An 11,283-nucleotide genomic window follows, 5' to 3' on the forward strand; every position below is an offset into this window, starting at 1 on the left:
GTTTAAATATACTGTGGAGTTCATTTGGACATTTGTAGAAACAAATATGAAATTTATTTAAAACTATATTGTTTTTAAAGCTAGCACTTTGTTTTAAGAATTAAGTTTAAAGTTTTATAATCTACTATAACTTCTAACATGTATCCATAAAAATTTGATCACATCTAATCTTAATTATGGAACATTACAAACAATGTGAATATATATATATATATATATATAATTTTTAATTAAAAAATATAATTGTTGTATTCATTATAACACAATCACCTCTTATTAGAAGTTTTTATAAGGAAATGTTTAAATGTGTAATTTAAAATATTAGAAGATTTTGCTCACTAAATAGAAAAACACAGTTTTTTTTTATGAATACAAGATTTTAGCATTCACTAGTTTGTAAATGAACATGTTCTTGTGAAAGCTTGAATGCATAAAGATTTTGAGCAATAAATTTAGTCACATTCATTATTTTCTTCAACTTTAAAGACTTATTTAAATAGGGAGTTGAGAAAAGAGTTCACTGCTATTCCTTTTTTACCCATTCAGACACTTCACTTCAAATTTTCATCTTCAAGTGTTTGTATGTTCACGCATAATCATAATAATACATTAAATGTACATCATGCAACATTAAATGTTTATCTCTTCTTTAAACAACATCCTATTAATTGTCATGATTTATTAGGCCTTGCTCAGAGAGCTTTCATCCAAACTAGAGTATAAAAACATAGGATCATACGTGACAAATAGCATTTCAAGAGTTGGCATTTGTTGCATTAAAATGTGTATTGACATGAAATAGGTTTAATGTTTTGCGAGATTTCTTGGTAGACATAAAGATGAGAACATTTTCTACAACACATAATAAACTCTTAAAGAATTTCGTTGGATAACTTATAAACTTTGTGAATATAGTCTAACAAGGATTTTGCTTATCAAACAAAACAAGAGATCACATGTGTCACATGATTTGTTTAAAAACTATTGTTTATAAATAAAGCGTATTCATCTAGTTTGTTTTTAGAATTCTTTATGAATAGGTATAGTCTACCTATGTATTGTTTTTGTTAACATGTGGGTTTTGGTCTAACCCCCCTATTTTTGTATTTTCTTTCTTTTTCTTTTTTTAATAATATTTTTTTCATGTGATGGCAAATGATTGTTGTTACTTGAGGTGTCAGCCTCGCTGAGATGTCAAGTTGCATAATGATGCCTAACAAGAAAACTTTTATAAATAAAAAAAATAAAAATAAATAAAGCGTATTCAAGTTTGCACTTTGTTGTTTAATAACAATTAATCAAAATCAATGAAAGTATCTTGAAATTTACTCTAAGAATTTCATAGTGCCTAAAACAATAAAAATTTAAGTATGAAAATTTTTCATAAAACATTAAGAGGTCAACTTTTCTCAAACATTTTGAAAAAACATGCAAACTTAATCATATAAGCAATGTATTAGCAATAAAGTTGACGGGGTTTCAAAATTTATTATAAAAAAGATCGAATAATCCTTCTTCTTTTGATATCTTACATTGCATATTATCTAATTTGTGCTAATTAAAGGAAGAGGAGTCCATAAAATTATTTTTGCGAAAATCATTATTGAATTGTTAGACAAAACACGAAAAATATCATTTGACTACCAAATATGATACGAAACTTGCAAAAATCTACGAAATATTTTTAAAACATAATTCAACTATCTATTCTTATATTTTTCCTATTCTTCCACAATGATAAATAACACAAATTAAATTTACACATTCAACAAATCAGTCATTACAAACAATTTTATCTTACTCAATATTTATTTCAACTAAATAAACTTTTACTTGTTTATAAAATTACAAAATTAAACTATATATATATATATAAATTCTTTTGTAAAAAAAAAATTTATAGTGTAAGGAAAAGGAAAAAAGACGTTAAAAATATTTATGTAAAATAACATATAAGAACGATTACATTTAAATCATCTTCATATCCACTAAAGACGGTTTTATAGAATGTTGTACGTGACAACGGTTTGATGCATTATAATAGTTATATGATCATCTAAATTTTTATAAATATCACCCGTCAAACATTGACGATAATTTTAAAATTTATTATCATATCGTGTGATGAATTTATCATTTTGCATTGTTCTTTATTTTAAATAGATCGCATCATTTTCATAAAAGTAACTCTAGCTCAAATATCTAAATACTTTCGTGAATATTTTATTTTAAGATACATTCTCTATTTTTTTTATTGGATGAAGTTTATATATCATGGCTTTTTTGAGAAATAGGTTCTGAATACTTTATAAGATATAATTGCGTACAAATAAAAATTTATTTCGTTTTTTAATTTAAAAATGAATTAATAATTTAATTTAAAACAAAAGTAATGCAAAAAAAGAGAGTTAAAATATTCTTTCTTGAACTTTTTTTATCATTTAAGTAATGTAAATATGAATTACTTATTAAAGTAATGTAAATATGAATTACTTATGTACCTGTGTGGGCAATAATGGGTCCAGACACGTGTAACCTGCTATAGAATTGTTGAGGTGTCGGTGATCTTCGTGCCTCCTTCCTCAAGTCAGTATTTTGTTTAAGGTGTATTATAGTGAGTTGTAAAAAACGTATCTAACCTCTTTTTCTAACCCTATTTATAGTATTGTTTTGTGGACTTTTTGTCCTTTATGGGCCGGAGATCAATTATCAACTGATATCTGTATTTATTGTATTCGTTATGTTATATGTTATTTGATTCGGGTGGGCGGTCACTGAGACTGACTCATCTGGTATCGATCGATACAACACTTAAATTAATATGATATGAACTATTTAAATATTTTAATGCATAATATTAGAAAATGGATAATGAATATTTTAAATTGATAGGATTGGAGATATGAGTTTTTGTTGGGAAAATCTCCAGTTAGATTTAGACACATTTAGGTTCTGTTTGTTTCAAGGGTTGTACTGTTCAAGATGAAGGATGTGAGTGGATATCCATGGTTTGGATCAAGGGATTTGCAAGGAAAGGAGAGAGTGGATATCCATGAACAGTGATTTTTCTCATCCTTCTCATATGCAGAGATTTGAGGGGAAAGCCACCTAAGATGGTGGTGTTTTCTCTTTTTTGCCTTTTTTTTCTTTGTCATTAATGTAATAATATATATAATAATACCTTTTATTTTTATTATTTTTCCATCATAATTATCATATTATGATATTTCATACTTTATTATATATATTTTTTCTTCTTTATAAATAAATTTGTTGTACAATTCACTCTATATATAATATTTTTTTTATTATAAAATGTCCTCTAAAATATCTACATGGTTATGTATCTACATACAATCAAAATCAAAATCAATGAATATAAAAAACTTTCAAAATGTATAAATAAATATAACAATAAATTTGTATATGCTTAGATAATATTATTTTTATGATTTTTTTTTCATGTTTTGATAATATTAAATAACTAGTATTTTTTAAAAAATAATTATTTAATAGTATCGAAATAAATTATTCAATTGTACATAAAATAATTTATAAATACAAGGGTAAATTTGTAAACTTATATTTTACACTTTTAAAAAAAAATTAAAAAATCTCACAACAATTACATCACTCACAAACTCTCATAAACTTTCTTCACATATCCACTCTAACATACCTCAATCCAAACAACCTCACTTTCTTCACACTTTCTTCTCACATCCTCACACATCCACTCTTCAATCCAAACACACACTTAGCGTGTGTTTATTTAAGCCAATTTACTGTTGTCGACGACGGAAAAGGAGAAGCAGTTACGTTTGGATCTACTGATTTGATGAGAAATGAGAGCGAGTGGGTGCATAAATATGTATTGTTCCCATCTTCAGCAAATTGCAAAGAAAGATGAGGGAACCACGTCAGCTTCTAACAAAATACATTACGTCCTTTTTATTTCTATACATCACAATAAATTTTAATAAAAATCATCAAATTATAATCTAAATATAAAGTATTATTAATACTAATAATAAAATTATTAAAAAAATAATAATAATATTTAAAATTAATTTATAAAATAATAATAAAATTATAAATAATAATATTAACTGAAATAAATTTTTAAAATAATGATAATAAATGTAAACCAAATAATTTTAATAAATAATAATAATATTATTACTAATTATTTTTATTTTGTTTTATTTATATTAAATATTATTAATGTTATTAATAATAATAAAAATAAATATAATTATTTATAAATGAAACTTAAAATTATTTTAATTAACTAAAATATGCAAAAAAAAGACTAAAAATTATTTATTCTTCTTTTATGTACAAGGGTAAATTTGTAATCTTACAACTTTTACTATTCAAAATAATTTATAATATTCTTACAATCATCACATCACTCACCAATTTCAATAAACTTTCATCACACATCCACTCTACTATATTCCAATCCAAACAACCTCAACTTTCTTCACACTTCCACTCTCCCACACCTTCAAATTTTCACTCCCCGCACCCTCTAATCAAAACAAAGCCTTAGTGAATATATTTCTCCTTCCCATAGTACCAATTTTTATTCTTTTTTAAGACTCCATTAAATCTGAATGCAATAGCTCTTCCTATTAATATTAAATTTAAGAGGATACTGTAGTAGTACAAAATTTGAATAGTTTACCTATCAAAAATTAAAATCGCTTAAAAAAAAGGAAAGCATTGGTGATATATTAAAATACTTTGCTAAACGACTTTAGGTATAACATTGGGATTGAAAGTCCAATGCCCTACGTAGAGAAAGTTCCATCAGTTTTGAATGCAGCTTGTGACTTTTTATTATTAATCATAACATGACCCAATCGTGTCATTAAACAATATAGATTATTCAACTTTGTAATATTTTATATGGCAATAAAGTTGGTGGAATAAGAATCAGTTATATTATAGGGTTTTTTTTTATGAGAGTGGTGAAATTTTCTCCCCTTTTGATGTTAATTTTTAAAAAAAATTATAAATATAAAGAAGTTATTCGACCATGACGAGATATATAAAAATCATATTAATAATAATATATTAAATTAAATTGTATTAAGATGAGATGACTTATTTTAATTTTGTTATACAGTGAAGTTGTGTTACTTTTATATAATTTTATTTTATTTTTATAATAAAATCGTAACGTGTTTATACTAATTTTTTATATTTATAATTTTTAAAAAATAAATTTGGATGAAAAAAAAAACAAAAATTACAACTTTCTTAAAAAATAACAGCAAACAAAACCGTAGGAACACATGAAATGAGCAAGTGAAGTAACTATGTGCGCCCATTGAATTGATGCTGTCATATTGTTTGCCAATAGTCAATTCTGAAGTCCGAATATTATCATTTTCTGACATTTTAGCTTCCTTCATTTCCAATTATTAAACTAAAAAAATTATGAACAGGAACACAAACCTTCGAATTGTTCCTCTTTTCAATATTATCTTGGAAAAGTGGTGTATGAGTAGAAAGATACGATACGGGTTGGTGAAGGAAATAATCTGATTGCTCAAATAAAATCATATAATTAACATGTTTATAGGGATATATTCGATTCTACTTTCAGCCACAAAAAGCTTGCAAAACCACATTAGATTAGACTAGTGCAAACACAGATGGTGTATTTACATTTTTCTCTTTTATTTATTTTTTTTATAATAAAAATGTAACGTATATATATAAATAATTTTATATGAGTCGAAATTGAAAAGCAAAAAATGAAGTGCAGAAGTAGTTGAAAGTGAAAGTTATTTTATTTTATATGTGAGATTTTGTGTGAAAATGGGTGAGAGTATGTTTTCTTTATTGTCTTAAAATAAAAAACTAAGGGAAGGGTGGAGAGTCATATAAAAACTCTATATTAATATTAATTTAACAAATTAAAAAATAATTTTATATTCTAAGTAATTCATATGAAATGGTAAAAATACTCTATTAAATTAATAAAATGAGATATATTAAATAAGCTAGAATCGGAAAAAAAATTATTTACACCAAAAAACATTTATAACGGAAAATTCCCTTTATATATAGGTATAAATTAAAAAGAGTGTATAATAAATTGAATTCACTATTTTTTTATCCTATCTATTTGGTTTGTATATAAATGAATTTAGGTTATTCAGACTATAAATTATAAGGTGTTATTTATATATGAAATAATTATATTTAAAATTTAAATTTAAATTCAATAATATAATGTAATTTAAATTTAAAAAATATTTAACTTTCATTTTTATCTACTTTTAAAAAATTTAATTTTTTTAAAATGAATCAAATTAATATGTTGATCTGATTATTTTTAAATATTTAGCCTGATTTTTACTTAAATTTAAAGTCAACTATTAATTAAAGTAAATTAATCTCTTGTATAAGAGTAATAATTGAACTGAACCATACGATACCGAATTGAACTGCATTATCTTAAAAAAGTTAAATTATTTTAAAGAATAATGGATTTTATCAACTTACCTTTTAGTTAGCTTTTTAAAGACTGAATTTTACTTTTTAATAACATTATTTAAATTGAATTGAACTATAATTTATATTAAAATTATATGGAAAGTATATGATTTAAAATTATATGTTCATTTATAATGGTTCTGACAATTCAAAAAGAGATCAAAGTAGATTAGATTGTTTCAATTCACAAATTCAATTCGGTTAAATAATTATATAGTTTAATTTAATTTCATCAAATCATTCATTACTAAAACGACCACATTCTACATCGATTATTTGAGATTCTTTGATCGATAAATTGTACAAATAAAATAAAAAATGAGGACTTTCTGCACTAATTGTTAATCGATATGAAAAGTGGACATACCATATTGATTGGTTTTCAAAACAATGTAGATTTAATTGCATAAATGTCATTGTGTCGTTTATGACAATAATTTTAATATAACCAATATAATATAGTATTAATTATTTCTCATTTATGCATTTGTAACTTTTAAAGTTCAATTCATCTCTACAATAGTTTAGTTTAATTCATGCTTTTTTTTCTTCCTTCCTTGCTACCTTGATTGTATTTATAAATTCAAATAGATTTATTATTTATTGGCTATTATATTTATACATTGATTTAAAGTCAAAAGTGTTCCAATAATAATAACTTTACTGGAAATTAATAATGTCTTTTATTTCCGACTTTTAAGTCTAGAATTGTTGGATATCAATTCGATATATTCAATTTTGGATAAATTTTTTAAAATAACTTTGTACTTGTTTGAATGAAGTTGTTTTTATAGTACTTTTGCTTAATCGATACTTTTTTTTAAGTGAAAATACAATAAGAAATCGACATTTGTTTTCAGTTTCATCTTTGTTTGAAAAAAAAATTAGTAGGAAATAAGTTTTGTCCTTAATTATATTTTCATTTATTTAAGTGAAGAATTTTTGCTCAAAACAAAAGCTTAAAGTGAACTTTGTTTTGGCTAAGTTTTCACTCAAGTGTTACATTTTTTGTTAAGTAAAGCAGTTTTAGTTCAAGTTTTTTTTTTTTATTAATACTTGTACTGTTAAAGTTCTTCGTTATTTTTCTGTTAGATGAAAGTTTATTTCATCACTAGGTTAAAATTAACATTCTCGATGTATTTTTTGTGGGAATATGAGATAATTGATTGGAGCTTTCTCTGCATTTCTTGAAGTTCAAACTGCTCTGGTTGCTCAGTTTTATTGGGTTATACATGCTATTAAGGAAGCTCAAAAGATGGAGCTTACTAATGTCTGACTGGGATGTGATTTTGCTTTGGTTTGTTTTACATTTATTGTTAAGACTAATGTTCATTGGATACCTAGTAATCGATGGAATATTTGTTTTAATTATCGTGAGAAAATCAGGTTTAGGATGACTCATATTTTTCGTGAAGGAAATGTATGTGTTGATAAGTTGGCTAATTTATGATTTATTCATAGAGAATCTTTTCATTAGTGTAATAGGCTACCATGTAGTTTGTTCTTAGAATTCTTTATGAATAGATATAGTCTATCTATGTATCGTTTTTGTTAACATATAAATTTTGGTTTAGTCTCTCCACATTTTTGTATTTTCTTTTTCTTTTTTTTAATAATATTTTTTTTCATGTGAAGACAAATGATGGTTGTTATTTAAGATGTCAGCATAACTGGGATGTCAAGTTGTATAATAATATTTAACATGAAAGCTTTTATTTAAAAAACAGTTTTAGTTGAAGTTAAAAAAAATATTTTTTTTCTTTTCTTTTGTCATTCTAATAGATTGAATATGGATGTTAAATATAAATGTCAATAAAATATTGATTGTATATATTTATGCAATGAATTTCATTAAATGTTAGGTTGCGTATTAAATTTGAAATTTTGCATGAGATATAATTCTGTTAATATTGGGTTCACATAGCGAAAATATTAACTTGTTTTCTTTTTGAAGCTCCACTTCTGTTTGTTAGTAATAAAGGCGAAAAAGAATGCCGGAATAAGAATAAAATTTAAATACATAACATTATTCACGTGCTTTTCCTGAAACATATTAAAGAAGAAATATGAAAAATAAATAGAACGTAAAAAATAAAAAAAAAGTAGCACTGCGCTTTTAGTCTTTATTTCGAATGATTTTATATGTTATATTAGCTAGCAATTAATCGAAAAAAAAATTAGAAATCATATTAAATTTAAAATTTTACTTATTAGTTTTTTAAAATTTATTATTTTATTTTAATAAATTTTACTGTAAAAATTAATCAAAATAATCTTATTGTTAATTAATCACTTTAAGTTAAATTCGCAGAAGATGTTTTTATTAACTAAATACTTGATTAATTTTTCATACAAAAAACCATTAATAATGAAACGGGTGAATCATGTGTTAAGTCGATTACATCACCAACCATTAAGCTACACCTCTTGTTATTTATGTTATTAATATAATAATAATGATGGTCTCTTTACCACTTAGTAGATATATAGAGAACAACGCGCAATGTAAAACTATTAATATACTCGAACTCTCTCAAATTTAATCACTAATCCTAAAATATAATTTAATATTATTTTCAAAATTTAAATTTCAATATAATCATTTTAAATATCTTGCATTAATTTATCATTTGAAATCTTAATAATATTTTATAGCCATATAATTCATTGTCAACTCTTTCCCAAAAAAACTTTTTATTTCTCTCTTAGATGTGAATTATTCTATATTTCTACCCGTTTACTTGATTCGATTATTTATTTTCCTTATATTATAGATATTTAATTTTAAATATGCTAAAAGAATTATATAAATTAAGAAAATAATATAATGCATAATTTTTTTTAATTATTCGTACAGTATCAAATTCATGAGATAGAACCTTATTCAAATTGTTGAAGCGAATGATTAAGGATAATAATGTAAATGGTCATAACTAGTACGTTGAAATTTGTGTATTATTAGTGTCAAACTTTTACGCCATTATTGATTATTTGTAGGATATAATATAACTAATTTGCTTTTCTATAATCACATATATCGAGATTAGTTATCTTTTATGTTTAAAAATGACAACTCTCAGTTAGAGTTGTTAAAGGAATAAGGTATATGCTGGGTTAACATATATTATTAATTAACTTACACACTAGTGGCTGTGATAAATACATTTTTAAGGACTTACAATTAATTGAATAGTTAATTTAAAAGACAATAAAAAAAATTATAATACGCATTAAATTTAAATCTATATTTAACTAATGTATTACTAGAAGATCGAGCATATGCATACACGTATCCATTTAACTAGTCGATTTTTTTAGTTATTCCGTTAAACATCATACAAATTAATTAATACTGTAATTAAGCAAACATTACATAATGATCACATAAAAATTACAATTAGAGATAATTTAATTCCATCGGGCCGCATTAATCCATAACGTCATAAACGAAAAATCACTCCTAAAAGAAAAATAATAAAACTTTGATCCTAAACATATAACACACTCATATTCTTAAAACTTATTAGAAAATCATAATATCATTGCACATCGAAATAGTCAAAAGAACAACAAAATGGAAAACAAAAAATTGAAAAAAATACAACAAACAAGGAAGTTTCATTCCTACAATAGCAACTTGCTTGTAAGAACAACTATTAGATTAATTATGTGTTTGACAAACGCTCACATGATATTGTTTATGCGTTGTTTTAGCTATTCCCCAAACTAATCTATACATATACCCATTTCATGAATAGCAGAAAATATATATTTTTGGTGAAAATTTGTCGTTAGAATTTAATGATCGCACGTTAATTCGCAAACCTAACATAAAATTAAGCATTTACATTATTCCTGACTACATCTATCTAAATATCTACATGACGCAAATGTAGATAGTATTTACGTCCAATGATTTGATTCAACATTAAAATACTAATTGATATGCAATAGATATATACCAGTGGGGCATAACTCTAGTGGCTATAATCAAAATTTGAAACCATCGCATTATATAAATTGTTTAAGCCTTTTCCTGCAATCTCATTTCATTAGTAATTTAAAAAAGTGTTCAGCTATTAATTTATAACATAATCAAGACTAGAATGAAAATTGACATTTCACCAATCACATAAGATTCTTCTCGATTAATTTTCTCTTTTTTCTTGATTGTTAAATCACTTCCCCCTTTAACTTAAACTATAGAGAGAGATTTGGTTTACTTTCACTAAAACAAGTATTATTGTAGTGAAAAGTTTTAAGACTTATCTTCGGAAACGTAAGTGCAATTGAAGTGAGTTTTGTCTTTTTTTCTTAATAATTATATATATATAAGCAATGGTGTATGATATCATGTAATTATAATTTTCCTCCAATTTAAGTAAAATGTTTTTTTTCTCCAATTATAATTATAATTTAGTGTATATTTCTGTTTTTGATTATAATTTGATAGAGGTTAATGGATAGATATTACTCAAAGACAGCGAACAAGTACCTTTCTCACCAACTATTACGTTAACCACTAACCTCTTTCTTAACCATGGAATCCACCCACCGACGTTTCCCGTTTCTTGCTCCCTCTTCACATTTTTGTTTTCTTCTCATTCAATCAAACCAAACTTATCCATATTAATTTCACTACACTTTCCAGGCCTTCTCCTCCTCTCACTTTAACTCCACTTTGCTCTCTTCTCATCCAAACACAAAGGATCGACCAAAAACAATACATATGTAACCAAAAAAGAACAAACATTGACATCACCGTCGAAC

This window comes from Phaseolus vulgaris, chromosome 7, assembly GCF_000499845.2.
Source record: "Phaseolus vulgaris cultivar G19833 chromosome 7, P. vulgaris v2.0, whole genome shotgun sequence".
In the NCBI taxonomy this organism is placed as follows: Eukaryota; Viridiplantae; Streptophyta; class Magnoliopsida; order Fabales; family Fabaceae; genus Phaseolus; species Phaseolus vulgaris.